We start from the raw sequence: 18,453 nt of genomic DNA, 5'->3' as shown, positions 1-18,453 counted from the left end.
ATCACCTGGGGTTTCTCACCTTCATTCCTCATTTCCCTCCATCATGGTCTCTTCCCTCACTCCATTGCTCATTATCATGTGTTTCTCTCCTTCTCTTTGTCTATGTATCACTTTCTCTTCTCATATCTATCTCGGACTTCCTCATAATACCTCATTAGCATTCTGTCTTCATCTTGATATCTCTCTCTCTTTCACTGTGTCTCTGTCTCTACCTGGCTCTCTCATTATCTCTCTCAATCTCTCCCTTTCCCTCTCCTTCTTTCTATTTTCTGAAAACCTTTGTCTCTTCTTCTGATTCCCAATGATTACTGGCTGATGCTTTCCGTCCCCATCATCAAGAGGATCAAAGATGTAGAACTGCGAGGACCCCGTGGGGCAATTCAGTCCTTTTCCATTATAGTATAACAGACAGCTGACGTTTAGACACTCTATCTAAATAGAGCGGGGTCAAACACTTACTGGAAACTGGAAGGAGGATTTGAATTCAGGTCGTTCAGACTACTTAGAAGAGAGCACTGGAGATCCTGTTCTTTCACTCTGCATATTCCGCCCAATCTACAAGCTTACATTTTTTTGTGGATACGTGTTTCTGTCTTTTTCTCATCCTCAGTGCCTGATACGCTTTATCTCTGTATTGCAAGCCTAATCCCAAGTGGACAACCTTTGCTTCCTCTCTGGCACCAAGAGGATCATGGAGCTGGAGCGTCATTAGACACCATCAAATCTAGCCCCATAATACTTACGGGGAAAACGGAGCTTGTCAGTGGCTGTGGGGCGATTTGGACTCAAGGAGTCAGTTCTCCATACAGTGCTCAAACCACTAGGACAGTGTATGAGTAGTTCTTTACTTGCCACATGACCCTTCCCTGAGCATCTCTCCATAATCTGTCGTCTTCCATCTCGCTTTCCTCCTTTGCCTCCATCAAGGTCTCTTACCTCACATCTTTGCTCATTACGTGTTTCTCCTTATTTCCACATTTTTCGTTTTCTGCTTCTCTTTCTGGTCTCTGTCTCCTGAGTTTCTCTCAATATCTCACGGCCATTATCTGCCTTTATCTCTGCATCTCTGTCTCTTCGTCCCTCACCCCCTTCTCTCTGTCTCATCCACAAAAGCATTTGCTCCTTACACGGATTCCAACCCGAAAATCAGTGGTCTTCCCTTTTGCCACAATGATGACTACGATCTAAGACCTAGACTTGGAAGGAACCCTAAGAGCCCTTGGAGAGAACAACATTAAAGAAAAACAACAAAGGCTTAGACCCTTTCAATGAATTCATTATGATTTCCAAGAAGACTCAAATGGGAGACTTTGTTCTTTGTTCTACGTACTCCCCTCGAATGGACACACTTCCAATTTTCCTGGATAATTCCCTTTCTGCCCTTCTCATCTTTCAAGACCTGGGTGCTTCTAACTCTATCACCCCCTATTTGAGTTTAATCCCAAATGCACATGCTTTTCTCTCCCTGGAATATAGAAGATCATAGACCTGGAGCATTATTAGACACCATTCAATGCAACCCCATGAACTCACTGAGAAAACTGAGGCTCACAGTTAAGTGACTTCTCCAGAGGAACATAGCTTCTTAGCAGCTAGAGTGGGGTAACTCTTCTTCCCTTGGCATTTTCCCCTCACTGGCGGCCTTCTGACTCCTGTGCTCAAATTCCTCTATAATGACTCTTCCCTCGCTCCTTTGCTCACTCCCACGTGGTTCTGTGTCTGTGGATCTATCTCTTTCTCTCTTCCTATACGTATCAGGGATTATCTCTGTCTCAATGCCACACTCGACCTTTATCTCCACATATCTCTCTGTAGCGCTTCCAACGCATCTATTTCTCTCTGTCTCTCAATCCCTCTCTTTTCCCCTCCCCTCTCTCTCTTCCTCAGAAGCTTTTTTTCCCCTTCTACTTCCCCACCCAATAATATCTCATCTTTCCTTTTGCTCCCTATCATCAACAGGATCATAGCTTTAGACCTGGAAGGAGGAGCCACTGAGTCCAACTCCATTACAGTGTAACAGAAGACAGTGACTTGGACACACCAACTTAATTGCCCGAGGTGGAACACCTATTAAAAATGTGAAGCAGGAGCTGAAATCCGGTCACTCTCACTTCCAAGAAAAGTCCTCTACATGACCTCGCTATCTTCACGTACATATTCCCCCCACTGCTCCACTTCTGTTTCCTCTGGATGCTTCCTTCTTTGTCCCTCTCAACCTCATTGCCTGATTCCCCCCAAGGCTAGGTCTCTCTATACCTTTTAAGCTAGACCCCAAGTGGACATCCTTAGCTGTCTCTGGCACCCATAAAATCGTTGAGCTTAAGCAGCATTAGACACCGTCAAGGAAAGCCCTACAATTTCACTGCACAGGAAACTGAGGCTGAAAAATGCCTACACGATTTCTCCAAAGTCACAAAGCTTTGCCAGCGGGCAGTGTGAGGGTGAAACCCAAAACGCCAATTCCACTTAGAGTGCTTTGTCCACAAGGACACGGATTCTACCCTTACTCATTGTCTTCTCTCTGCAGCTCTCCATCACCTGGGGTTTCTCACCTTCATTCCTCATTTCCCTCCATCATGGTCTCTTCCCTCACTCCATTGCTCATTATCATGTGTTTCTCTCCTTCTCTTTGTCTATGTATCACTTTCTCTTCTCATATCTATCTCGGACTTCCTCATAATACCTCATTAGCATTCTGTCTTCATCTTGATATCTCTCTCTCTTTCACTGTGTCTCTGTCTCTACCTGGCTCTCTCATTATCTCTCTCAATCTCTCCCTTTCCCTCTCCTTCTTTCTATTTTCTGAAAACCTTTGTCTCTTCTTCTGATTCCCAATGATTACTGGCTGATGCTTTCCGTCCCCATCATCAAGAGGATCAAAGATGTAGAACTGCGAGGACCCCGTGGGGCAATTCAGTCCTTTTCCATTATAGTATAACAGACAGCTGACGTTTAGACACTCTATCTAAATAGAGCGGGGTCAAACACTTACTGGAAACTGGAAGGAGGATTTGAATTCAGGTCGTTCAGACTACTTAGAAGAGAGCACTGGAGATCCTGTTCTTTCACTCTGCATATTCCGCCCAATCTACAAGCTTACATTTTTTTGTGGATACGTGTTTCTGTCTTTTTCTCATCCTCAGTGCCTGATACGCTTTATCTCTGTATTGCAAGCCTAATCCCAAGTGGACAACCTTTGCTTCCTCTCTGGCACCAAGAGGATCATGGAGCTGGAGCGTCATTAGACACCATCAAATCTAGCCCCATAATACTTACGGGGAAAACGGAGCTTGTCAGTGGCTGTGGGGCGATTTGGACTCAAGGAGTCAGTTCTCCATACAGTGCTCAAACCACTAGGACAGTGTATGAGTAGTTCTTTACTTGCCACATGACCCTTCCCTGAGCATCTCTCCATAATCTGTCGTCTTCCATCTCGCTTTCCTCCTTTGCCTCCATCAAGGTCTCTTACCTCACATCTTTGCTCATTACGTGTTTCTCCTTATTTCCACATTTTTCGTTTTCTGCTTCTCTTTCTGGTCTCTGTCTCCTGAGTTTCTCTCAATATCTCACGGCCATTATCTGCCTTTATCTCTGCATCTCTGTCTCTTCGTCCCTCACCCCCTTCTCTCTGTCTCATCCACAAAAGCATTTGCTCCTTACACGGATTCCAACCCGAAAATCAGTGGTCTTCCCTTTTGCCACAATGATGACTACGATCTAAGACCTAGACTTGGAAGGAACCCTAAGAGCCCTTGGAGAGAACAACATTAAAGAAAAACAACAAAGGCTTAGACCCTTTCAATGAATTCATTATGATTTCCAAGAAGACTCAAATGGGAGACTTTGTTCTTTGTTCTACGTACTCCCCTCGAATGGACACACTTCCAATTTTCCTGGATAATTCCCTTTCTGCCCTTCTCATCTTTCAAGACCTGGGTGCTTCTAACTCTATCACCCCCTATTTGAGTTTAATCCCAAATGCACATGCTTTTCTCTCCCTGGAATATAGAAGATCATAGACCTGGAGCATTATTAGACACCATTCAATGCAACCCCATGAACTCACTGAGAAAACTGAGGCTCACAGTTAAGTGACTTCTCCAGAGGAACATAGCTTCTTAGCAGCTAGAGTGGGGTAACTCTTCTTCCCTTGGCATTTTCCCCTCACTGGCGGCCTTCTGACTCCTGTGCTCAAATTCCTCTATAATGACTCTTCCCTCGCTCCTTTGCTCACTCCCACGTGGTTCTGTGTCTGTGGATCTATCTCTTTCTCTCTTCCTATACGTATCAGGGATTATCTCTGTCTCAATGCCACACTCGACCTTTATCTCCACATATCTCTCTGTAGCGCTTCCAACGCATCTATTTCTCTCTGTCTCTCAATCCCTCTCTTTTCCCCTCCCCTCTCTCTCTTCCTCAGAAGCTTTTTTTCCCCTTCTACTTCCCCACCCAATAATATCTCATCTTTCCTTTTGCTCCCTATCATCAACAGGATCATAGCTTTAGACCTGGAAGGAGGAGCCACTGAGTCCAACTCCATTACAGTGTAACAGAAGACAGTGACTTGGACACACCAACTTAATTGCCCGAGGTGGAACACCTATTAAAAATGTGAAGCAGGAGCTGAAATCCGGTCACTCTCACTTCCAAGAAAAGTCCTCTACATGACCTCGCTATCTTCACGTACATATTCCCCCCACTGCTCCACTTCTGTTTCCTCTGGATGCTTCCTTCTTTGTCCCTCTCAACCTCATTGCCTGATTCCCCCCAAGGCTAGGTCTCTCTATACCTTTTAAGCTAGACCCCAAGTGGACATCCTTAGCTGTCTCTGGCACCCATAAAATCGTTGAGCTTAAGCAGCATTAGACACCGTCAAGGAAAGCCCTACAATTTCACTGCACAGGAAACTGAGGCTGAAAAATGCCTACACGATTTCTCCAAAGTCACAAAGCTTTGCCAGCGGGCAGTGTGAGGGTGAAACCCAAAACGCCAATTCCACTTAGAGTGCTTTGTCCACAAGGACACGGATTCTACCCTTACTCATTGTCTTCTCTCTGCAGCTCTCCATCACCTGGGGTTTCTCACCTTCATTCCTCATTTCCCTCCATCATGGTCTCTTCCCTCACTCCATTGCTCATTATCATGTGTTTCTCTCCTTCTCTTTGTCTATGTATCACTTTCTCTTCTCATATCTATCTCGGACTTCCTCATAATACCTCATTAGCATTCTGTCTTCATCTTGATATCTCTCTCTCTTTCACTGTGTCTCTGTCTCTACCTGGCTCTCTCATTATCTCTCTCAATCTCTCCCTTTCCCTCTCCTTCTTTCTATTTTCTGAAAACCTTTGTCTCTTCTTCTGATTCCCAATGATTACTGGCTGATGCTTTCCGTCCCCATCATCAAGAGGATCAAAGATGTAGAACTGCGAGGACCCCGTGGGGCAATTCAGTCCTTTTCCATTATAGTATAACAGACAGCTGACGTTTAGACACTCTATCTAAATAGAGCGGGGTCAAACACTTACTGGAAACTGGAAGGAGGATTTGAATTCAGGTCGTTCAGACTACTTAGAAGAGAGCACTGGAGATCCTGTTCTTTCACTCTGCATATTCCGCCCAATCTACAAGCTTACATTTTTTTGTGGATACGTGTTTCTGTCTTTTTCTCATCCTCAGTGCCTGATACGCTTTATCTCTGTATTGCAAGCCTAATCCCAAGTGGACAACCTTTGCTTCCTCTCTGGCACCAAGAGGATCATGGAGCTGGAGCGTCATTAGACACCATCAAATCTAGCCCCATAATACTTACGGGGAAAACGGAGCTTGTCAGTGGCTGTGGGGCGATTTGGACTCAAGGAGTCAGTTCTCCATACAGTGCTCAAACCACTAGGACAGTGTATGAGTAGTTCTTTACTTGCCACATGACCCTTCCCTGAGCATCTCTCCATAATCTGTCGTCTTCCATCTCGCTTTCCTCCTTTGCCTCCATCAAGGTCTCTTACCTCACATCTTTGCTCATTACGTGTTTCTCCTTATTTCCACATTTTTCGTTTTCTGCTTCTCTTTCTGGTCTCTGTCTCCTGAGTTTCTCTCAATATCTCACGGCCATTATCTGCCTTTATCTCTGCATCTCTGTCTCTTCGTCCCTCACCCCCTTCTCTCTGTCTCATCCACAAAAGCATTTGCTCCTTACACGGATTCCAACCCGAAAATCAGTGGTCTTCCCTTTTGCCACAATGATGACTACGATCTAAGACCTAGACTTGGAAGGAACCCTAAGAGCCCTTGGAGAGAACAACATTAAAGAAAAACAACAAAGGCTTAGACCCTTTCAATGAATTCATTATGATTTCCAAGAAGACTCAAATGGGAGACTTTGTTCTTTGTTCTACGTACTCCCCTCGAATGGACACACTTCCAATTTTCCTGGATAATTCCCTTTCTGCCCTTCTCATCTTTCAAGACCTGGGTGCTTCTAACTCTATCACCCCCTATTTGAGTTTAATCCCAAATGCACATGCTTTTCTCTCCCTGGAATATAGAAGATCATAGACCTGGAGCATTATTAGACACCATTCAATGCAACCCCATGAACTCACTGAGAAAACTGAGGCTCACAGTTAAGTGACTTCTCCAGAGGAACATAGCTTCTTAGCAGCTAGAGTGGGGTAACTCTTCTTCCCTTGGCATTTTCCCCTCACTGGCGGCCTTCTGACTCCTGTGCTCAAATTCCTCTATAATGACTCTTCCCTCGCTCCTTTGCTCACTCCCACGTGGTTCTGTGTCTGTGGATCTATCTCTTTCTCTCTTCCTATACGTATCAGGGATTATCTCTGTCTCAATGCCACACTCGACCTTTATCTCCACATATCTCTCTGTAGCGCTTCCAACGCATCTATTTCTCTCTGTCTCTCAATCCCTCTCTTTTCCCCTCCCCTCTCTCTCTTCCTCAGAAGCTTTTTTTCCCCTTCTACTTCCCCACCCAATAATATCTCATCTTTCCTTTTGCTCCCTATCATCAACAGGATCATAGCTTTAGACCTGGAAGGAGGAGCCACTGAGTCCAACTCCATTACAGTGTAACAGAAGACAGTGACTTGGACACACCAACTTAATTGCCCGAGGTGGAACACCTATTAAAAATGTGAAGCAGGAGCTGAAATCCGGTCACTCTCACTTCCAAGAAAAGTCCTCTACATGACCTCGCTATCTTCACGTACATATTCCCCCCACTGCTCCACTTCTGTTTCCTCTGGATGCTTCCTTCTTTGTCCCTCTCAACCTCATTGCCTGATTCCCCCCAAGGCTAGGTCTCTCTATACCTTTTAAGCTAGACCCCAAGTGGACATCCTTAGCTGTCTCTGGCACCCATAAAATCGTTGAGCTTAAGCAGCATTAGACACCGTCAAGGAAAGCCCTACAATTTCACTGCACAGGAAACTGAGGCTGAAAAATGCCTACACGATTTCTCCAAAGTCACAAAGCTTTGCCAGCGGGCAGTGTGAGGGTGAAACCCAAAACGCCAATTCCACTTAGAGTGCTTTGTCCACAAGGACACGGATTCTACCCTTACTCATTGTCTTCTCTCTGCAGCTCTCCATCACCTGGGGTTTCTCACCTTCATTCCTCATTTCCCTCCATCATGGTCTCTTCCCTCACTCCATTGCTCATTATCATGTGTTTCTCTCCTTCTCTTTGTCTATGTATCACTTTCTCTTCTCATATCTATCTCGGACTTCCTCATAATACCTCATTAGCATTCTGTCTTCATCTTGATATCTCTCTCTCTTTCACTGTGTCTCTGTCTCTACCTGGCTCTCTCATTATCTCTCTCAATCTCTCCCTTTCCCTCTCCTTCTTTCTATTTTCTGAAAACCTTTGTCTCTTCTTCTGATTCCCAATGATTACTGGCTGATGCTTTCCGTCCCCATCATCAAGAGGATCAAAGATGTAGAACTGCGAGGACCCCGTGGGGCAATTCAGTCCTTTTCCATTATAGTATAACAGACAGCTGACGTTTAGACACTCTATCTAAATAGAGCGGGGTCAAACACTTACTGGAAACTGGAAGGAGGATTTGAATTCAGGTCGTTCAGACTACTTAGAAGAGAGCACTGGAGATCCTGTTCTTTCACTCTGCATATTCCGCCCAATCTACAAGCTTACATTTTTTTGTGGATACGTGTTTCTGTCTTTTTCTCATCCTCAGTGCCTGATACGCTTTATCTCTGTATTGCAAGCCTAATCCCAAGTGGACAACCTTTGCTTCCTCTCTGGCACCAAGAGGATCATGGAGCTGGAGCGTCATTAGACACCATCAAATCTAGCCCCATAATACTTACGGGGAAAACGGAGCTTGTCAGTGGCTGTGGGGCGATTTGGACTCAAGGAGTCAGTTCTCCATACAGTGCTCAAACCACTAGGACAGTGTATGAGTAGTTCTTTACTTGCCACATGACCCTTCCCTGAGCATCTCTCCATAATCTGTCGTCTTCCATCTCGCTTTCCTCCTTTGCCTCCATCAAGGTCTCTTACCTCACATCTTTGCTCATTACGTGTTTCTCCTTATTTCCACATTTTTCGTTTTCTGCTTCTCTTTCTGGTCTCTGTCTCCTGAGTTTCTCTCAATATCTCACGGCCATTATCTGCCTTTATCTCTGCATCTCTGTCTCTTCGTCCCTCACCCCCTTCTCTCTGTCTCATCCACAAAAGCATTTGCTCCTTACACGGATTCCAACCCGAAAATCAGTGGTCTTCCCTTTTGCCACAATGATGACTACGATCTAAGACCTAGACTTGGAAGGAACCCTAAGAGCCCTTGGAGAGAACAACATTAAAGAAAAACAACAAAGGCTTAGACCCTTTCAATGAATTCATTATGATTTCCAAGAAGACTCAAATGGGAGACTTTGTTCTTTGTTCTACGTACTCCCCTCGAATGGACACACTTCCAATTTTCCTGGATAATTCCCTTTCTGCCCTTCTCATCTTTCAAGACCTGGGTGCTTCTAACTCTATCACCCCCTATTTGAGTTTAATCCCAAATGCACATGCTTTTCTCTCCCTGGAATATAGAAGATCATAGACCTGGAGCATTATTAGACACCATTCAATGCAACCCCATGAACTCACTGAGAAAACTGAGGCTCACAGTTAAGTGACTTCTCCAGAGGAACATAGCTTCTTAGCAGCTAGAGTGGGGTAACTCTTCTTCCCTTGGCATTTTCCCCTCACTGGCGGCCTTCTGACTCCTGTGCTCAAATTCCTCTATAATGACTCTTCCCTCGCTCCTTTGCTCACTCCCACGTGGTTCTGTGTCTGTGGATCTATCTCTTTCTCTCTTCCTATACGTATCAGGGATTATCTCTGTCTCAATGCCACACTCGACCTTTATCTCCACATATCTCTCTGTAGCGCTTCCAACGCATCTATTTCTCTCTGTCTCTCAATCCCTCTCTTTTCCCCTCCCCTCTCTCTCTTCCTCAGAAGCTTTTTTTCCCCTTCTACTTCCCCACCCAATAATATCTCATCTTTCCTTTTGCTCCCTATCATCAACAGGATCATAGCTTTAGACCTGGAAGGAGGAGCCACTGAGTCCAACTCCATTACAGTGTAACAGAAGACAGTGACTTGGACACACCAACTTAATTGCCCGAGGTGGAACACCTATTAAAAATGTGAAGCAGGAGCTGAAATCCGGTCACTCTCACTTCCAAGAAAAGTCCTCTACATGACCTCGCTATCTTCACGTACATATTCCCCCCACTGCTCCACTTCTGTTTCCTCTGGATGCTTCCTTCTTTGTCCCTCTCAACCTCATTGCCTGATTCCCCCCAAGGCTAGGTCTCTCTATACCTTTTAAGCTAGACCCCAAGTGGACATCCTTAGCTGTCTCTGGCACCCATAAAATCGTTGAGCTTAAGCAGCATTAGACACCGTCAAGGAAAGCCCTACAATTTCACTGCACAGGAAACTGAGGCTGAAAAATGCCTACACGATTTCTCCAAAGTCACAAAGCTTTGCCAGCGGGCAGTGTGAGGGTGAAACCCAAAACGCCAATTCCACTTAGAGTGCTTTGTCCACAAGGACACGGATTCTACCCTTACTCATTGTCTTCTCTCTGCAGCTCTCCATCACCTGGGGTTTCTCACCTTCATTCCTCATTTCCCTCCATCATGGTCTCTTCCCTCACTCCATTGCTCATTATCATGTGTTTCTCTCCTTCTCTTTGTCTATGTATCACTTTCTCTTCTCATATCTATCTCGGACTTCCTCATAATACCTCATTAGCATTCTGTCTTCATCTTGATATCTCTCTCTCTTTCACTGTGTCTCTGTCTCTACCTGGCTCTCTCATTATCTCTCTCAATCTCTCCCTTTCCCTCTCCTTCTTTCTATTTTCTGAAAACCTTTGTCTCTTCTTCTGATTCCCAATGATTACTGGCTGATGCTTTCCGTCCCCATCATCAAGAGGATCAAAGATGTAGAACTGCGAGGACCCCGTGGGGCAATTCAGTCCTTTTCCATTATAGTATAACAGACAGCTGACGTTTAGACACTCTATCTAAATAGAGCGGGGTCAAACACTTACTGGAAACTGGAAGGAGGATTTGAATTCAGGTCGTTCAGACTACTTAGAAGAGAGCACTGGAGATCCTGTTCTTTCACTCTGCATATTCCGCCCAATCTACAAGCTTACATTTTTTTGTGGATACGTGTTTCTGTCTTTTTCTCATCCTCAGTGCCTGATACGCTTTATCTCTGTATTGCAAGCCTAATCCCAAGTGGACAACCTTTGCTTCCTCTCTGGCACCAAGAGGATCATGGAGCTGGAGCGTCATTAGACACCATCAAATCTAGCCCCATAATACTTACGGGGAAAACGGAGCTTGTCAGTGGCTGTGGGGCGATTTGGACTCAAGGAGTCAGTTCTCCATACAGTGCTCAAACCACTAGGACAGTGTATGAGTAGTTCTTTACTTGCCACATGACCCTTCCCTGAGCATCTCTCCATAATCTGTCGTCTTCCATCTCGCTTTCCTCCTTTGCCTCCATCAAGGTCTCTTACCTCACATCTTTGCTCATTACGTGTTTCTCCTTATTTCCACATTTTTCGTTTTCTGCTTCTCTTTCTGGTCTCTGTCTCCTGAGTTTCTCTCAATATCTCACGGCCATTATCTGCCTTTATCTCTGCATCTCTGTCTCTTCGTCCCTCACCCCCTTCTCTCTGTCTCATCCACAAAAGCATTTGCTCCTTACACGGATTCCAACCCGAAAATCAGTGGTCTTCCCTTTTGCCACAATGATGACTACGATCTAAGACCTAGACTTGGAAGGAACCCTAAGAGCCCTTGGAGAGAACAACATTAAAGAAAAACAACAAAGGCTTAGACCCTTTCAATGAATTCATTATGATTTCCAAGAAGACTCAAATGGGAGACTTTGTTCTTTGTTCTACGTACTCCCCTCGAATGGACACACTTCCAATTTTCCTGGATAATTCCCTTTCTGCCCTTCTCATCTTTCAAGACCTGGGTGCTTCTAACTCTATCACCCCCTATTTGAGTTTAATCCCAAATGCACATGCTTTTCTCTCCCTGGAATATAGAAGATCATAGACCTGGAGCATTATTAGACACCATTCAATGCAACCCCATGAACTCACTGAGAAAACTGAGGCTCACAGTTAAGTGACTTCTCCAGAGGAACATAGCTTCTTAGCAGCTAGAGTGGGGTAACTCTTCTTCCCTTGGCATTTTCCCCTCACTGGCGGCCTTCTGACTCCTGTGCTCAAATTCCTCTATAATGACTCTTCCCTCGCTCCTTTGCTCACTCCCACGTGGTTCTGTGTCTGTGGATCTATCTCTTTCTCTCTTCCTATACGTATCAGGGATTATCTCTGTCTCAATGCCACACTCGACCTTTATCTCCACATATCTCTCTGTAGCGCTTCCAACGCATCTATTTCTCTCTGTCTCTCAATCCCTCTCTTTTCCCCTCCCCTCTCTCTCTTCCTCAGAAGCTTTTTTTCCCCTTCTACTTCCCCACCCAATAATATCTCATCTTTCCTTTTGCTCCCTATCATCAACAGGATCATAGCTTTAGACCTGGAAGGAGGAGCCACTGAGTCCAACTCCATTACAGTGTAACAGAAGACAGTGACTTGGACACACCAACTTAATTGCCCGAGGTGGAACACCTATTAAAAATGTGAAGCAGGAGCTGAAATCCGGTCACTCTCACTTCCAAGAAAAGTCCTCTACATGACCTCGCTATCTTCACGTACATATTCCCCCCACTGCTCCACTTCTGTTTCCTCTGGATGCTTCCTTCTTTGTCCCTCTCAACCTCATTGCCTGATTCCCCCCAAGGCTAGGTCTCTCTATACCTTTTAAGCTAGACCCCAAGTGGACATCCTTAGCTGTCTCTGGCACCCATAAAATCGTTGAGCTTAAGCAGCATTAGACACCGTCAAGGAAAGCCCTACAATTTCACTGCACAGGAAACTGAGGCTGAAAAATGCCTACACGATTTCTCCAAAGTCACAAAGCTTTGCCAGCGGGCAGTGTGAGGGTGAAACCCAAAACGCCAATTCCACTTAGAGTGCTTTGTCCACAAGGACACGGATTCTACCCTTACTCATTGTCTTCTCTCTGCAGCTCTCCATCACCTGGGGTTTCTCACCTTCATTCCTCATTTCCCTCCATCATGGTCTCTTCCCTCACTCCATTGCTCATTATCATGTGTTTCTCTCCTTCTCTTTGTCTATGTATCACTTTCTCTTCTCATATCTATCTCGGACTTCCTCATAATACCTCATTAGCATTCTGTCTTCATCTTGATATCTCTCTCTCTTTCACTGTGTCTCTGTCTCTACCTGGCTCTCTCATTATCTCTCTCAATCTCTCCCTTTCCCTCTCCTTCTTTCTATTTTCTGAAAACCTTTGTCTCTTCTTCTGATTCCCAATGATTACTGGCTGATGCTTTCCGTCCCCATCATCAAGAGGATCAAAGATGTAGAACTGCGAGGACCCCGTGGGGCAATTCAGTCCTTTTCCATTATAGTATAACAGACAGCTGACGTTTAGACACTCTATCTAAATAGAGCGGGGTCAAACACTTACTGGAAACTGGAAGGAGGATTTGAATTCAGGTCGTTCAGACTACTTAGAAGAGAGCACTGGAGATCCTGTTCTTTCACTCTGCATATTCCGCCCAATCTACAAGCTTACATTTTTTTGTGGATACGTGTTTCTGTCTTTTTCTCATCCTCAGTGCCTGATACGCTTTATCTCTGTATTGCAAGCCTAATCCCAAGTGGACAACCTTTGCTTCCTCTCTGGCACCAAGAGGATCATGGAGCTGGAGCGTCATTAGACACCATCAAATCTAGCCCCATAATACTTACGGGGAAAACGGAGCTTGTCAGTGGCTGTGGGGCGATTTGGACTCAAGGAGTCAGTTCTCCATACAGTGCTCAAACCACTAGGACAGTGTATGAGTAGTTCTTTACTTGCCACATGACCCTTCCCTGAGCATCTCTCCATAATCTGTCGTCTTCCATCTCGCTTTCCTCCTTTGCCTCCATCAAGGTCTCTTACCTCACATCTTTGCTCATTACGTGTTTCTCCTTATTTCCACATTTTTCGTTTTCTGCTTCTCTTTCTGGTCTCTGTCTCCTGAGTTTCTCTCAATATCTCACGGCCATTATCTGCCTTTATCTCTGCATCTCTGTCTCTTCGTCCCTCACCCCCTTCTCTCTGTCTCATCCACAAAAGCATTTGCTCCTTACACGGATTCCAACCCGAAAATCAGTGGTCTTCCCTTTTGCCACAATGATGACTACGATCTAAGACCTAGACTTGGAAGGAACCCTAAGAGCCCTTGGAGAGAACAACATTAAAGAAAAACAACAAAGGCTTAGACCCTTTCAATGAATTCATTATGATTTCCAAGAAGACTCAAATGGGAGACTTTGTTCTTTGTTCTACGTACTCCCCTCGAATGGACACACTTCCAATTTTCCTGGATAATTCCCTTTCTGCCCTTCTCATCTTTCAAGACCTGGGTGCTTCTAACTCTATCACCCCCTATTTGAGTTTAATCCCAAATGCACATGCTTTTCTCTCCCTGGAATATAGAAGATCATACACCTGGAGCATTATTAGACACCATTCAATGCAACCCCATGAACTCACTGAGAAAACTGAGGCTCACAGTTAAGTGACTTCTCCAGAGGAACATAGCTTCTTAGCAGCTAGAGTGGGGTAACTCTTCTTCCCTTGGCATTTTCCCCTCACTGGCGGCCTTCTGACTCCTGTGCTCAAATTCCTCTATAATGACTCTTCCCTCGCTCCTTTGCTCACTCCCACGTGGTTCTGTGTCTGTGGATCTATCTCTTTCTCTCTTCCTATACGTATCAGGGATTATCTCTGTCTCAATGCCACACTCGACCTTTATCTCCACATATCTCTCTGTAGCGCTTCCAACGCATCTATTTCTCTCTGTCTCTCAATCCCTCTCTTTTCCCCTCCCCTCTCTCTCTTCCTCAGAAGCTTTTTTTCCCCTTCTACTTCCCCACCCAATAATATCTCATCTTTCCTTTTGCTCCCTATCATCAACAGGATCATAGCTTTAGACCTGGAAGGAGGAGCCACTGAGTCCAACTCCATTACAGTGTAACAGAAGACAGTGACTTGGACACACCAACTTAATTGCCCGAGGTGGAACACCTATTAAAAATGTGAAGCAGGAGCTGAAATCCGGTCACTCTCACTTCCAAGAAAAGTCCTCTACATGACCTCGCTATCTTCACGTACATATTCCCCCCACTGCTCCACTTCTGTTTCCTCTGGATGCTTCCTTCTTTGTCCCTCTCAACCTCATTGCCTGATTCCCCCCAAGGCTAGGTCTCTCTATACCTTTTAAGCTAGACCCCAAGTGGACATCCTTAGCTGTCTCTGGCACCCATAAAATCGTTGAGCTTAAGCAGCATTAGACACCGTCAAGGAAAGCCCTACAATTTCACTGCACAGGAAACTGAGGCTGAAAAATGCCTACACGATTTCTCCAAAGTCACAAAGCTTTGCCAGCGGGCAGTGTGAGGGTGAAACCCAAAACGCCAATTCCACTTAGAGTGCTTTGTCCACAAGGACACGGATTCTACCCTTACTCATTGTCTTCTCTCTGCAGCTCTCCATCACCTGGGGTTTCTCACCTTCATTCCTCATTTCCCTCCATCATGGTCTCTTCCCTCACTCCATTGCTCATTATCATGTGTTTCTCTCCTTCTCTTTGTCTATGTATCACTTTCTCTTCTCATATCTATCTCGGACTTCCTCATAATACCTCATTAGCATTCTGTCTTCATCTTGATATCTCTCTCTCTTTCACTGTGTCTCTGTCTCTACCTGGCTCTCTCATTATCTCTCTCAATCTCTCCCTTTCCCTCTCCTTCTTTCTATTTTCTGAAAACCTTTGTCTCTTCTTCTGATTCCCAATGATTACTGGCTGATGCTTTCCGTCCCCATCATCAAGAGGATCAAAGATGTAGAACTGCGAGGACCCCGTGGGGCAATTCAGTCCTTTTCCATTATAGTATAACAGACAGCTGACGTTTAGACACTCTATCTAAATAGAGCGGGGTCAAACACTTACTGGAAACTGGAAGGAGGATTTGAATTCAGGTCGTTCAGACTACTTAGAAGAGAGCACTGGAGATCCTGTTCTTTCACTCTGCATATTCCGCCCAATCTACAAGCTTACATTTTTTTGTGGATACGTGTTTCTGTCTTTTTCTCATCCTCAGTGCCTGATACGCTTTATCTCTGTATTGCAAGCCTAATCCCAAGTGGACAACCTTTGCTTCCTCTCTGGCACCAAGAGGATCATGGAGCTGGAGCGTCATTAGACACCATCAAATCTAGCCCCATAATACTTACGGGGAAAACGGAGCTTGTCAGTGGCTGTGGGGCGATTTGGACTCAAGGAGTCAGTTCTCCATACAGTGCTCAAACCACTAGGACAGTGTATGAGTAGTTCTTTACTTGCCACATGACCCTTCCCTGAGCATCTCTCCATAATCTGTCGTCTTCCATCTCGCTTTCCTCCTTTGCCTCCATCAAGGTCTCTTACCTCACATCTTTGCTCATTACGTGTTTCTCCTTATTTCCACATTTTTCGTTTTCTGCTTCTCTTTCTGGTCTCTGTCTCCTGAGTTTCTCTCAATATCTCACGGCCATTATCTGCCTTTATCTCTGCATCTCTGTCTCTTCGTCCCTCACCCCCTTCTCTCTGTCTCATCCACAAAAGCATTTGCTCCTTACACGGATTCCAACCCGAAAATCAGTGGTCTTCCCTTTTGCCACAATGATGACTACGATCTAAGACCTAGACTTGGAAGGAACCCTAAGAGCCCTTGGAGAGAACAACATTAAAGAAAAACAACAAAGGCTTAGACCCTTTCAATGAATTCATTATGATTTCCAAGAAGACTCAAATGGGAGACTTTGTTCTTTGTTCTACGTACTCCCCTCGAATGGACACACTTCCAATTTTCCTGGATAATTCCCTTTCTGCCCTTCTCATCTTTCAAGACCTGGGTGCTTCTAACTCTATCACCCCCTATTTGAGTTTAATCCCAAATGCACATGCTTTTCTCTCCCTGGAATATAGAAGATCATACACCTGGAGCATTATTAGACACCATTCAATGCAACCCCATGAACTCACTGAGAAAACTGAGGCTCACAGTTAAGTGACTTCTCCAGAGGAACATAGCTTCTTAGCAGCTAGAGTGGGGTAACTCTTCTTCCCTTGGCATTTTCCCCTCACTGGCGGCCTTCTGACTCCTGTGCTCAAATTCCTCTATAATGACTCTTCCCTCGCTCCTTTGCTCACTCCCACGTGGTTCTGTGTCTGTGGATCTATCTCTTTCTCTCTTCCTATACGTATCAGGGATTATCTCTGTCTCAATGCCACACTCGACCTTTATCTCCACATATCTCTCTGTAGCGCTTCCAACGCATCTATTTCTCTCTGTCTCTCAATCCCTCTCTTTTCCCCTCCCCTCTCTCTCTTCCTCAGAAGCTTTTTTTCCCCTTCTACTTCCCCACCCAATAATATCTCATCTTTCCTTTTGCTCCCTATCATCAACAGGATCATAGCTTTAGACCTGGAAGGAGGAGCCACTGAGTCCAACTCCATTACAGTGTAACAGAAGACAGTGACTTGGACACACCAACTTAATTGCCCGAGGTGGAACACCTATTAAAAATGTGAAGCAGGAGCTGAAATCCGGTCACTCTCACTTCCAAGAAAAGTCCTCTACATGACCTCGCTATCTTCACGTACATATTCCCCCCACTGCTCCACTTCTGTTTCCTCTGGATGCTTCCTTCTTTGTCCCTCTCAACCTCATTGCCTGATTCCCCCCAAGGCTAGGTCTCTCTATACCTTTTAAGCTAGACCCCAAGTGGACATCCTTAGCTGTCTCTGGCACCCATAAAATCGTTGAGCTTAAGCAGCATTAGACACCGTCAAGGAAAGCCCTACAATTTCACTGCACAGGAAACTGAGGCTGAAAAATGCCTACACGATTTCTCCAAAGTCACAAAGCTTTGCCAGCGGGCAGTGTGAGGGTGAAACCCAAAACGCCAATTCCACTTAGAGTGCTTTGTCCACAAGGACACGGATTCTACCCTTACTCATTGTCTTCTCTCTGCAGCTCTCCATCACCTGGGGTTTCTCACCTTCATTCCTCATTTCCCTCCATCATGGTCTCTTCCCTCACTCCATTGCTCATTATCATGTGTTTCTCTCCTTCTCTTTGTCTATGTATCACTTTCTCTTCTCATATCTATCTCGGACTTCCTCATAATACCTCATTAGCATTCTGTCTTCATCTTGATATCTCTCTCTCTTTCACTGTGTCTCTGTCTCTACCTGGCTCTCTCATTATCTCTCTCAATCTCTCCCTTTCCCTCTCCTTCTTTCTATTTTCTGAAAACCTTTGTCTCTTCTTCTGATTCCCAATGATTACTGGCTGATGCTTTCCGTCCCCATCATCAAGAGGATCAAAGATGTAGAACTGCGAGGACCCCGTGGGGCAATTCAGTCCTTTTCCATTATAGTATAACAGACAGCTGACGTTTAGACACTCTATCTAAATAGAGCGGGGTCAAACACTTACTGGAAACTGGAAGGAGGATTTGAATTCAGGTCGTTCAGACTACTTAGAAGAGAGCACTGGAGATCCTGTTCTTTCACTCTGCATATTCCGCCCAATCTACAAGCTTACATTTTTTTGTGGATACGTGTTTCTGTCTTTTTCTCATCCTCAGTGCCTGATACGCTTTATCTCTGTATTGCAAGCCTAATCCCAAGTGGACAACCTTTGCTTCCTCTCTGGCACCAAGAGGATCATGGAGCTGGAGCGTCATTAGACACCATCAA

Source organism: Notamacropus eugenii, chromosome X, assembly GCF_028372415.1.
Source record: "Notamacropus eugenii isolate mMacEug1 chromosome X, mMacEug1.pri_v2, whole genome shotgun sequence".
Lineage (NCBI taxonomy): Eukaryota > Metazoa > Chordata > Mammalia > Diprotodontia > Macropodidae > Notamacropus > Notamacropus eugenii.
This window is presented reverse-complemented; position numbering follows the sequence as displayed.